Here is a 13349-nt window from a genome sequence, read left to right on the forward strand (position 1 = left end):
CTGTCCTCCCGCCCGACTCGTGAGCGGTGGGTGGGGGCCATAAAAATAATGAGGGGGTGACCTACTGTATGACGTTGTATCGATCAGGTAGTGTAAGGGTTATGCCCGCTTCACAGTGACAGACCAAACTCCCCGTTTAACGGACCGCAAACAATCGCAAACAGTCCATTTGCACAACCGCAAACTCCCCATTTGCACAAGGTTGGATACCAAGCTAGCCGTGTCCCAATCCTTGTCCTCACTTATGTCATTGAAGGTCTCTTCCTCCACCCAGCCACGTACAACACCAAGGGTCCCCAAAAGGTGACAACAAGCCCCCTGGGACGCCTGCTGTGTTTGGTCTTCCACCTCTTCAAAGCCACCTTCCTCCTCTGACTCCTCTTCTTCAGACTCTTCTCTCTGCGTTGCCTCTCTCTGCGTTATTATAAGGTGTGTTAAGTAGTACTATTCTTATCAGTTTAATCCCTGTTAAGAGTAGAGGACTATTTCCTTGTTTCGCCAAACCCCTTCAAAGATGGAAAAAGCGGTATGAGTGGAAGAAACGAGGAAATGTGGTCAGGTGGTGGTGCCAGCCCCACCGAGGGCTTGTACCCAGGTATGCTAATAAACTGAAAAAAGAAAAAATCTCCCAAGAAGGAGATCTAAAACTGGCATAGGAAAAGGTTAGACAACTATAATTAAGAGATACCTACAAATCCTAGAGCATAGGTGTATAATAGAGGGAGAAAGGGAAAGCAGAGTAATGCTTCCTAATACTGTGGTTAGGACCATTTGTTAAAGTGAATTGAGTAATGGACAAAAGTCTTTATTGTATCATTTATAAATAACAAAGGGATACTATACTCATTCCCCTATAGTGGCTAATTGTGTAATAATGGTAATACTATTACCTATTATATAATATTGCCAGGGGCAAGGAAATTCCCTCTAAATAGATGAGTATAGGCAGAGAGTATGGAGACCGGAGTCATGCTGTCATAAAAAGTGTCAATAAGGTGATATAAAGTTAAATACACACAGCCACCCTTTCTCTTAGCTAGTTTCCAAAAATGCTGGATAGGTAGAAGGGCTATAAAGACTCAGAGAGGTCTAAGAAGAATCCTCTAAACTAGCCCTAATCTCCTTAACCCCTTAAGGACCAAACTTCTGGAATAAAAGGGAATCATGACATGTCACACATGTCATGTGTCCTTAAGGGGTTAAACACCTTCAAGGGTGTTCTAAGCTAAAGCTCAATCTAAACGTTTAGATGACTGCCTGATTTCCCATCACAGATGCTGGCTAGGAATAACACTGTGCAAGACAAAGAGTGGGTCTAAGTGCCCACAGTGCAGTAAAGTGTCCCTAGTGAAGTGAAAAAGAGAATAACGAGCTGGCGCCCAAGAAAATAACGAGCTGGCGCCCTATCAGGGGACGTGTATATGGCATCGATTTTAGGAAGCGGGAGATGGAAAAAGATGCTTGGTCGGTCCTCCTACTTCAAATTTGGGGCACTGCGCGTGCAATATAATGTGCCATCAGATAGGAGTGGTGTGTTAAGTAGCACTATTCCCATCAGTTTAATCCCTGTTATGTGCATTTTTTTGGTTTGGTTTTTGAAGCCCACAGTGCAGCACCAGAGGCCTGAAAAATTAGGCATGTACACATGCCTGAAAAATTAGGTATTGTTGCAGCCTCTGCTGTAGCAGCGGCCAGAAAAATTGATGTTTGTTTCCCAGGGAGAAAGTGCCCTAAAACATTGCGGCTTGAACCCTAGTTGGTGGCGAATAAGTCACGCAAGTCAACCGGCATTCAGAGCTAAAATACAGCAGCTTGTGGACCATTTTTAGCCCAAGGCAGCTCATCTCATTAGGCCTTTTTTAGTTGAATGTATCGCCCACTGTCAGTCCCTTCGGGATCCATCCCTCATTCATCTTAATAAAGGTGAGGTAATCTAGACTTTTTTGACCTAGGCGACTTCTCTTCTCAGTGACAATACCTCCTGCTGCACTGAAGGTCCTTTCTGACAGGGCACTTGAAGTGGGGCAGGCCAGAAGTTCTATCGCAAATTGGGATAGCTCAGGCCACAGGTCAAGCCTGCACACCCAGTAGTGAAGGGGTTCATCGCTCCTCAGAGTGTCGATATCTGCAGTTAAGGCGAGGTAGTCTGCTACCTGTTGGTCGAGTCGTTCTCTGAGGGTGGATCCCGAAGGGCTGTGGCGATGCGTAGGACTTAAAAAGCTCTGCATGTCCTCCATCAACAACACGTCTGTAAAGCGTCCTGTCCTGGCCGGCGTGGTCGTAGGAGGAGGAGGATAACTTTCACCTCTTCCACTGTTAGATTCCCGTTGTGCTGTGACATCACCCTTATACGCTGTGTAAAGCATACTTTTTAATTTATTTTGCAAATGATGCATCCTTTCCGACTTGTTGTAATTTGGTAACATTTCAGCCCCTTTCTGCTTATACCGGGGTTTTAGTAGCGTGGACACCCAGTACAGGTCGTTCTCCTTCAGCCTTTTTATACGAGGGTCCCTCAACAGGCACGACAGCATGAAAGACCCCATTTGCACAAGGTTGGATGCCGTGCTACTCATTTCCCGTTCCTCCTTCTCAGTGATCTCAATGAAGGTATGTTCTTCCCCCCAGCCATGAACAACACCACGGGTACCAGATAGGTGACAACGAGCACCCTGGGATACCTGTTGTGGTTGGTCTTCCTCCTCCTCCTCAAAGCCACATTCCTCCTCTGACTCCTCTTCCTCACAATCCTCTTCCAGCATTGGCACAGGTCCAGCAAGCGATGCTGATAAGGCTGTTTCTGGTGGTGATGGTGACCACAACTCTTCCTCTTCCTCTTCACGCTCATCTACGGCCTGATCCAGCACTCTTCGCAGGGCATGCTCCAGGAAGAAAACAAATGGTATGATGTCGCTGATAGTGCCTTCTGTGCGACTGACTAGGTTTGTCACCTCCTCAAAAGGACGCGTGAGCCTACAGGCATTGAGCATGAGTGTCCAGTAACGTGTCAAAAAAAGCCTGTGTACTTATGCACAAAGCGTTCTACGATCAGATTACACACATGTGCCATGCACGGCACATGTGTCAACTTGCCCAACTTCAATGCCGCCAACAAATTTGTTCCGTTGTCACAAACCACTTTGCCGATCTCCAGTTGCTGTGGAGTCAGCCACTTTTCCACCTGTGCATTCAGGGCGGACAGGAGTGCTTGTCCAGTGTGACTCTCTGCTTTCAAGCAAGTCAAACCCAAGACGGCGTGACACTGCCGTATCCAGGATGTGGAATAGTACCTGGGGAGCTGGGGGTGTGCCGTTGATGTGGAGCAAGACGCATCAGCAGAAGAGGACTCAGCCGAGGAGGTTATGGAAGAGGATGGAGTAGGAGGAGTAGAGGAGGTGGCAGCAGGCCTGCCTGCAAGTCATGGCGGTGTCACCAACTCCTCTGCAAAGCCACGCATTTCATGCTTGGCAGCCGTCTGCAGGTTTACCCAATGAGCAGTGCTTTGCAGACCAGGTATCAGTGGTCAGATGGACCCTTGCCCCAACACTGTGTGCCAGACATGCCATTACTTCCTTTTGCACAATCGAGTACAGGTTGGGGATTGCCTTTTGTGAAAATAAATTTCGTCCGGGTACCTTCCACTGCGGTGTCCCAATAGCTCCAATTTTTTTGAACGCCTCAGACTCCACCAGCTTGTATGGTAAAAGCTGGCGGGCTAATAGTACAGACAAGCCAACTGTCAGACACCGGGCAAGGGAGTGACTTTGTGACATTGGCTTCTTACTCTCAAACATGTCCTTGACAGACACCTGACTGTGGGCAGATGAGCAGGAACTGCTCAAGGCAAGAGACGGAGTGGCGGATGGTTGAGAGGGGGCAAGGAGGACAGCATTGGTTGACGTGGCTGAAGATGCTGGACCAGGAGGAGGATGGCGGCTTTGAGTTTGTGTGCTGCTTGTACTCATGTGTTGATCCCATAGGCGTTTGTGATGTGCGATCATGTGCCTACGCAAAGCACTAGGTGGGTGTTGGACTTCCCACGACTCAGCACAGGTTGCAAATGGCATCGCTGTTGTCAGAGGCAGACGCACAAAAAAAATTCCACACTGCTGAGCTCTGCAATGACGGCATTCTGGTGGTGGACACAGCATGCGTTGATTGGCGTGCTATCGGGCTGACCCCGGGTGCCGATGCATGCTGTCTGACTGTGCCACTAGCTCCTTGCGACAACCTCCCCCTGCTTCCAACTCGTCTCCTCCTCCTCTCTGTCTCCCCATCTGAACTTTCACCCTGTTCTTCTTCTTGCCGAGCGGGCACCCACGTGACATCCATGGACGCATAGTCATCATCAACCGCTTCACTTGTATCTGACAACTCAGCAAAGGAAGCAGCAGCGGGTACAACATCATCATCATCACACCGTACGTCCATGTGTGTAATGCTGCCTAACCGAGACATATCCCTGTTATCTACATCCTCTGTCAATAATGGTGTCACGTCTAAACATTTGTTATGAAGGAACACAACTGCAGATTTCTTATAGTTTGAATATTTATTATAAAAAGTAAAAGGTATTGACTTTAAGTCCAATTACAGGCACTGTAGCTTTAATTAATAAACGATAACTGAAGTCCACAATTACAGGCACTGTAGCTTTAAGTAGTAAACGATAACTGAAGTCCACAATTACAGGCACTGTAGCTTTAAGTAGTAAACGATAACTGAAGTCCACAATTACAGGCACTGTAGCTTTAAGTAGTAAACGATAACTGAAGTCCACAATTACAGGCACTGTAGCTTTAAGTAGTAAACGATAACTGAAGTCCACAATTACAGGCACTGTAGCTTTAAGTAGTAAACGATAACTGAAGTCCACAATTACAGGCACTGTAGCTTTAAGTAGTAAACGATAACTGAAGTCCACAATTACAGGCACTGTAGCTTTAAGTAGTAAACGATAACTGAAGTCCACAATTACAGGCACTGAATCAGAAAGAGTCTCTTAGTAGTATTAATGAATTAGGTGATAAGAAGTTACAATAGCTGTTCCATAGACTTTAACTGAAGCGATACAGATGCAGCTAACTGAGATAAAGTATGAGTTGAAGTTAGCTGTAACGGTTTTGTTTTATCGAAGGACTTTGAAGACAGGAAATAACAGCTTTGAAATGCAACGCTTATCACAGAGGTTTTACTTAGCTTCCGGCACATAGAACACTGGTTCCCGAGATCTCCTCAGAGGCGGTTATCCTGGAAGGAGAGAGTTCAGCTTTAGTCGTGGAAGAGGAGAGGTGAAGGGAACTTGAAGTCTTCTAGTCCGGTCCGGTAACAGAGGGCTTTCACAACGATGTTGTAGCCGGTTCGTGAGTACGGAACATAGTTCAATAATCCAGCGTCGATCAGCTGGTGCGGTCGGATTAAATAGGGAGACCGTGTCATAAAGGGGTGTGGCTTAGCTCCGTGGAACCAGGAAGTAAGAGGATACCATAGTTAAGGCATGACAAATGGTTGCGCATCACTCATTTCTTCAAACAGATGTGTAAATAACTCCTCTGACATACCAAGTGAAGCGGCTGTGGTGCTAGTGTTGGTGGTGGCGGCAGGCGGGTGAGTGGTATCTTGAGAGGTGCCCGAAGCTAAGCTGGAGGAGAATGTTGCGTCAAGGTTCCGAGCGGAAGCTGTAGAAGATTGGGTGTCCTGTGTTAGCCAGCCAACTATGTCCTCAGAACTTTTCAAGTTCAGGGTACGTGGCCTCTGAAAACGTGGCCACATTCCTTCCTGTTCCTTCTTGGCTGTGCTAATGAGCAGACCATTGTGCAGACATGGGCTACTTTTTATCATGGTGAACTGTGAGTGGGAACTGGTGATTTTATAAGATTTATTTGTTGTTTGTATATTTAGATTGTGTGTCATTATTTGTATGTTGTTGTTGTTATGTCTCTGAAAAAATATTTGTTAAAGTAGACGGACCATAGTTTATTTGTGTATGTTCAAATAATAATTTATAGAGTTTGGTAATTTACCACACCCCTGTAGCTGGTAGTGAAGTAGGAGCAGATGTCAGTAGTCCTGCTCCAGCTCCCACTCCAGTGTCACTAGATAGATCAGGTCTGGTCTCACCTCGCTGGGGTCAGCCCACTCTTGCATACCGCCCCAGTAGTTGTAGATTTCATAAAATCGGGTCTCCTGAGTGCTCCCAAACTCCGGTTCTTTAAAGGCCTCCCACAACTGGACAGGGCCATCGTAATCATCACCCTCAGGGCTGTCATGCTCCACCGTCCAGAGGGTATGCCGACCTGCATTCCACCTGCTATGCGTCCTCTAGCCACAGCTCCTGCCATAACCAGTGCTCGAGCTCTCTCACCCACTCCTCCAGGGGCTGCTCTCCCAGGAGGGGCATTTGCAGGGCCATTCGCATGTGCCACCGCTGCTTCTCACTGGGAAGACTCTCACTCTGCCGCCGCTCCACGTCCTCTTGGGCCATATGCCAGACCGTATTCCAGCATGCATCCCTGTAGTCTGGGTTGTCCACCTCCCAGGATGCTTTACCTCACACTAGGAAGCTATCCCGCTGTTGCCACCAGATGTAATGGACTTGATGCTCCAAGCGCTTACAAAGGACCATCAGCACTGCACCAGACTCCATAAGCACCGCCGATCCCATGAACCGCCTCAGCTTGGTTGGGGTTTTGCCATCCTCTACCCACTTCTGATAGCCCCGATCTGGGTGAACAACATATCCAAAAATCACCCAGATCGGTTATGGGGTTCAGGAATTTCCTGGAAGTTTTATTTTTACCCCACCGTGCACACAGTTCCATACACTCAATGACAAAACACTGCTGGACAATTTAAGATGGCCGCCGCCATATGTTCGAAAGGGGCAGTGTGCTAAGTTCCAATATGCACAAATAGTGTTTTTAAAAACGGCAATACACCCCAGGGGCCATAGTCACAGGGCAAGAGGCTGGCAAGCAGGCCTCTCCAAAACCCAGTGGCGAGGTTACTTTCATCACAAATAGGCTTCAGAATGTGGCCCCGTGGTATAGTCGGAGATGGTTCCCCGGCTATGGTGGTGGTATGCAAGGGATCCTGGTGCACTTGTGAAGTGTCGGGGTAAGGTGAATAGTCTAATGGCCAGTTTTTTTGTAAAACTGGGGGCGTGGTGGTTAGGCACACGGAGCTGGAGGCTATGCTTCCCGGTTACTTTTGAACTGACGGGGTTCACTGTTACAGAGATTCCCTCTATTGGATACGTACAGTTATTTTGTTCCCTTTTTGCTACTTTGTTTCACACAAACCCATTCTGCAAGCTGTTCGTATATACGAATGCTCGACCACCTGGCCCTTGGCGTGCCCCACTAGTTAACCTTGTTGACCTCGAAACTGCCGAAAGAACTAACGAACAGCAGAACACCTCGTTACAGGAGTGTGCCGATAATTGACCGGATGGAGAACACTTACGATAAACTAAGGCGTACCACCTTAAAGGATTTACTTGAAAGCTGAGGTGGGAACACAAGTAACTGTCCTAGGAGGGAGCTAATTGCTGACCTGACTGAGCTGGACCAGAACTTCACCATGGCAGAGACCCCGGTAATGGCCAGTGACGAAAAGACGAGGATTGTTAGGGAAAGGCTCCCACTGTATGGGCTGAACCCTTCTATAGACCTCGTTCAGCAACTGATGGCTGAGGCAGAGGCGGATATACAAAGAGCTAGAGCCCATGAGCTCAGCGTACTGGCCACCCAGCATGGTCCTGCAAGAACTGTATCCAGCAACCCTACCGAGCTTGCAGGGCAATGAAAGATTCAGTTTGCAGTGTCCAAGCCGTTCGTGGAAAGTGAGATGGGAATTGACTAATTTTAGCCGACTTTGAAAGGTAATGTGCGCTTCATCAAATTCCCACCGAGGAATGGTCTCGTATCTTGTCCGGGAAACTAGCAGGGCGAGCTATGGAAGCCTTCAGGACCCTTAGCACAGAGGAGGTGGCCCAATACATGCTGGTAAAGGACACACTGCTGAGAAGATACGCGGTGACCCCCGACACATATCGCAGGCAGTTCCGTAGCACAAAAAGAAACCGAATGGCACTTATGCCGAATGGGCGCACCGAATGCGCAGGGCTGCCACCCATTGGATTAATGTCGGGCAGTCACTGCAGCCGAGAATTTGGAATTATTTTTGTTGGAGCATTTCTATGACGGACTAGATCAAAAGGACAGGGAATGGTTAAAAGACAGACGACCTAGTAACCTCAACGAAGCCGCGAAATTGGCCGACGAGCACCACGACTCCCAACTATAGGAGTTCACTAACTCCCGAACGGTGATTCGTACCGAACCTAGAGAAAATCACTGAAAAAGCCCACGAATGGAGTTTCGTACGCTTGTGCCAGCAGGACCTACCCGATACACAGGACCACCCAACAACTACTCCCAAGACCGCCCACATACCACATGCTTCAAATGTAAACAGCCTGGGCATCTCATAGCCAGCTGCCCCCTCAATAATAACTATCCTCCCCAGAACTATAACTCGTCCCCGTCTGGATCTACTCGGCCCGCCCAAGCACTTTGTGTCGATAAGGAAACCCCCCATGGAAGTCTCCTTATCGATAAGGAGACCCCCCATGGAAGCCTCTACATGAAGCAGACCCAGTGTGTGCCGCAACCGACAACCGTCAACACCACAGATAAGAGGTATTGTTGGACGGCCGCACCTCCCAGGGGCTAAGGGAAACCGGGGCCACCATCACCCTGGTACAAGGCTGCCTAGTTCCAGAACATAAGCGCTCCGGAAGCACCGTGGCTGTCAGGGTGGCTGGAGTGGATGTGTACAAACTACCAACGGCTAAAGTACATTTGGACTGGGCGGGTAAAGGACTTTTGAAGGTGTGGATTATGGACAACTTGCCTGTAGCAAACCTAGCCACTTCTGGACTATACATGTATTAAAGGTTGTCTGTATGTTATGCTGTAGGCTGTATGTATTTTACTATGTATTATGGGACCATGGTAATTCGCATGCTTGCAGCCGTAAGCTACTAGCATGCAAGTACTTTGTTTCACAAACAGCGGCTATCCGGGCTGTTCGTGAAGCGAATGCGGGCTCCCCTGATAGACCACACATTCAGGTACGTGTGGCGCTCGTTAACCGATTGCAATAATTTTGCAATCGGTAATTAGAGGCTCTCCTAGGTGGCCGTCGTTCGACTACCGACCACGCGGCGGTCGGCCATCTTGGATCATTTGTTTCTGCAGCGGTGTTCTGTCGTCGAGCGCCTGGAACTACTCGACGACACGAACACCGCTGTACTTCCAGACCATTCGGGAGCCCGGTTTTCGGTAAGATAGTTCCCCTAAGTGCAATCGGCAGATTGAGGGGAACTTCAATGTAAAACGGTATTTGATGCGGCGTTCGGTCATTTCAGCTGGGATCTGAGTGGTATTCTCACAAAAGGTGCGCTCAGACCCCAGCTATCTACCGAACGTTCGGTTATGTCAATATACCGAATAATGTCCAGAATATGTATTTTAAAGTAAATTGTCGGTTTTGCGGCATGAGGGGATAATCCACTTAACTGTATATTCTAGTGGGAGTATCCCGCTCGTGCAGCGGTGCCTGATGGGAGAAAGACAATGCCTGATGGGAGAAATACCCTGCAATGTCTGTAAGGAAACCCCTTGCATGGGGAACTGTATAAATATGGCATCTTGTGAATAAAGACCTCAGTTGACTCCCATACTGTGTTTCGTTTCAGTTATTGGGAGGATTGGGATATTGCCTTACTTTTCAGCGCTGACTGTGGATTTACCGATAATACCAGCGGAGATCGTGGATTACAATACTGCCCTCCGCTACATTGCCCAAGCACTTTGTGTCTATAAGGAGACCCCCCATGGACCTCTACATGGACCTCTACATGAAGCGGACCAAGTGTGTGCCGCAACCGACCATCGTCAACACCACAGACAAGAGGTATTGTTGGACAGCCGCACCACCCAGGGGCTAAGGGCCACCGGGGCCACCATCACCCTGGTACAAGGCCGCCTAGTTCCAGAACATAAGCACTCCGGAAGCACCGTGGCTGTCAGGGTGGCTGGAGGGGATGTGTACAAACTACCAACGGCTAAAGTACATTTGGACTGGGGTGCTGGTAAAGGACTTGTGAAGGTGTGGATTATGGACAACTTGCCCGCTGAGGTTCTACAGGGCAACGACCTGGGTCCCATGACTTCAGCATATGCCCCCTCCTACAACACTGAGGCGCATCCTGTAACCACCTGTTCGCAAGCAGGGAGACAACAAGACCCTTCACCAGTGCAGAAGACTCAGGTAAGACTATCCCCTACTGTGGCCAAACCCCAGCCCCCGGTACCCTGAGATACTCCTGCAGCCTTTGAGGCTGTGACTAAAACTGACCCGACCCTCTAGAAATATAGAGAAAGAGCCGACACTGGAGCTAGGGGGTTAGACCACGAGAACTTTGTGTGGGAGCAGGGCATTTTATATAGACATATAAGAAGAAGGGTCACCGTAGGAGGCAGTTAGTCATACCCCACAAGTATATATGAGAAATTCTCCAGGTGGGTCACGACATTCCCTTAGCTGGGCACCCGTACCCTCCACCGCATTACCCACACCTTTTTCTGGCCGGAGATACATGCAGATGTGAGGACCTATTGCAATACTTGTGAGGTCTGCCAGCGGGTAGGGAAGAGAGGAGACCACCCCAAGGCACACCTCATCAATATGCCCATTATAGAAGAGCCATTTAGCCGGGTAACCATCGATTTAGTGGGGCCACTCACCACCCCCAGTCCATCCGGGAAAATATATAGTCTTACCGTGGTGGACTATACTACTCATTATCCCGAGGTAGTGGCCCTATCCAAGCTGACACCGTAGCTAATGCGTTAGTTCAGGTGTTCTCTCAGTTTGGATTCCCAAGGGAAATCCTATCCGACAGGGGCACCCAGTTTACTGCTGAACTAACACAGCAGCTATGGCATGTCTGCAAAATAAAATCCTTACTCAGCTCCCCCTATCACCCGCAGACTAATGGGCTCTGTGAGAGGTTCAATGGAACCCTCAAACAGATACTGAAAACTTTCACCTAGGAATATAGAGACTGGGAGCGATTCCTTCCGCACCTGCTGTTCGGTTACCGGGAGGTGCCCCAGGAAACAACAGTATTCTTTCCCTTTGAGCTGCTAAACGGGCGCAAGGTTTGGGGACCCCTGAACTTGATCCGGGAGCACTGGGAGAGAGAGACCGAAAATGCCAGAGTCCCCATTGTACCTTACGTGCTGGAACTTGGGGACCGTATGGAACAGTTGGCCCGGTCGGTCCAGGCTAACCTCCAGGCGGACCAGAGGCGACAGAAAGTATGGGGCACGGAAGAGGAGGGCACGGAAGAGGAGTTTTTATATAGGACAGAAAGTTATGGTCCTCAAACCCGTTAAAACAGACAAGCTGCAAGCAGCCTGGCAGGGACCCTACCAAGTAGTAGAGAAGCGCGGGGACATTATGTGACAAACTGCCCTTTGCCACCCGGCATTGGAGAGGACTGATCGCTAGCCTCCTGCCCTGCGACTATGGCCTCAATGTATTGCCCTTTAGGAATTACATTTGGGCATAATGGATTTTTGCATACTGTTTCTGGCCCTTTAACTGTGTTGTACAAAGAAAGGTTTTGTACTTTTAAACCGGCACTTCGGATGCAGTCAAAATGCCGAAGTCGTTGAAGTGCCGAAGCAGTCGAAGTGGCCGCCATTAGACAGTCGAACACGTGGCGGCGACCATTTTAATCCAGTCGAACGCGGTCATCGGTGTATGCCGTCAAATGCCTGGAACGGAAATCGGCCACACATTTGAACGAACACCGCTGACCTGTACCTTCCCCTGCCCTTCGACACTGCGGCTGGAGACTAAGTCCCGTTCGAAGATTCGAACACACGTTCGAACAGGACTTTGTCATTTTGGGTGTAAAATAGACCTCCAGTAGACAATTGAACCCCACGGAAACACAACCCCGGTTTCACTTTGACACTTCAACAGAAGTCGAAGTGAGTTCAACGATTCGAACGCCGCCTTCGGATGGGACTTTGTTATTTTCAGGGCAGAAATAGACTGACCGCACAGCCTGAATCTGTGGAACTGTTTTGGGCATACAAACAGGCGTGCGGTCGGTCCAAATAGACTTTTTAATATTTCTTGAACCACTTGACGGATTTTTACGAATTTTGAATATGTTGTTCCACAAGTTGTGTTGTTCATAAAAATGTATAAATATAAATGTTTTATTCATGTACTATGTAAAATGAGAAAGTTATAAAAATTTATAAAATGTATAAGTTTTAGCTTGGAGATAATTGAGGAGATACAGTGTGGTGGAATCTCAGTAAAAATAAATGTACTAGGACAAGATTGCCACGTGGTATGTGCACTTGCATATGGTGATGTATCACGTAGCTAAGATACAATCAATAGTGTAAGGAGCATATGTAGGAATACAAGATATACCAGTATTTCCCCTCCTCCATTGTGCTGGGCAAGCCATGTGGTCAAACAGGAATTTAGTCTCTATTCGGTTGATTAGATAAGAATATGTGTAGGTTGAACTGATTATGGGAGGAGCTACATGCATATATAAGGGACCTACACTGTATGATCAGGACTCAGACTTTGCTGTTTTTTGGTGACATTAGTCCCTCTGAGTCCCAAGCGGTGAATCGAATTAAGAATCTCTTCCTTCCTGAAGAAACCTGTGTCCATCTCTCTGTGCTTGGCTTCCGTCAGTTTCTCCGGTATCATTTGGTGCATTGGCTGGGAAGCTCATCGTTCAACGGTAGCTGAGAAGCAGAGGTGTGAGACGGTCTATCTTTGCCCACGTTCTCTACGGCTGCACCCCTGAACTTCTGCGTGGACCTCCCTTCGTCTCGGCGCCACTGGTCTGTTGTCCAGGAGATCATCGGCCTCTACGTAGTAAGTGCTGGGGTGTCCCCGTCGATGAGTGTGAACTCAGGTTCAGGAACGAGGAGGTAAGACGACCGCTGTTTTAGACGGCGGACCCACTAGGGTTATTGGATACCGATTGTGCGCTATTGCCCATAAGGGGTTATTTGGAATCTGCCCCCTGCAGTGGAGGGAAGGAGCGAAGGCGCACCGCTCAATTAAACGCCCTGTAGTCAGCCCGTTTAATTTTGGTTTGGAGTCAGGCGGGGTTCTGGTGTAAATAGCCCTAGCCGGACACCGGTGTCTTGTCTAGACTAGCGTTCTAGGGTGTATATTTTGTTCGCTAGGTCGGAGGGACCGGGAGACTAAGCGGCGTCTGTGTAAATTTG

General features: G+C 48.5%; 1 long non-coding RNA gene across 1 annotated transcript in view; it reads right to left on the minus strand.

Annotated features, from left to right (window-relative positions):
• Positions 1 to 10231: 10231 nt before the first annotated feature.
• LOC134577388 (uncharacterized) overlaps positions 10232 to 13349 on the minus strand; it is a 599529-nt gene continuing 596411 nt past the window's right edge. Inside the window, exon 3 of the long non-coding RNA XR_010085998.1 lies at positions 10232 to 10276. This is a non-coding gene — a long non-coding RNA (uncharacterized LOC134577388). The remainder of the gene's footprint in view (positions 10277 to 13349) is intronic.

This window comes from Pelobates fuscus, chromosome 11, assembly GCF_036172605.1.
Source record: "Pelobates fuscus isolate aPelFus1 chromosome 11, aPelFus1.pri, whole genome shotgun sequence".
Lineage (NCBI taxonomy): Eukaryota > Metazoa > Chordata > Amphibia > Anura > Pelobatidae > Pelobates > Pelobates fuscus.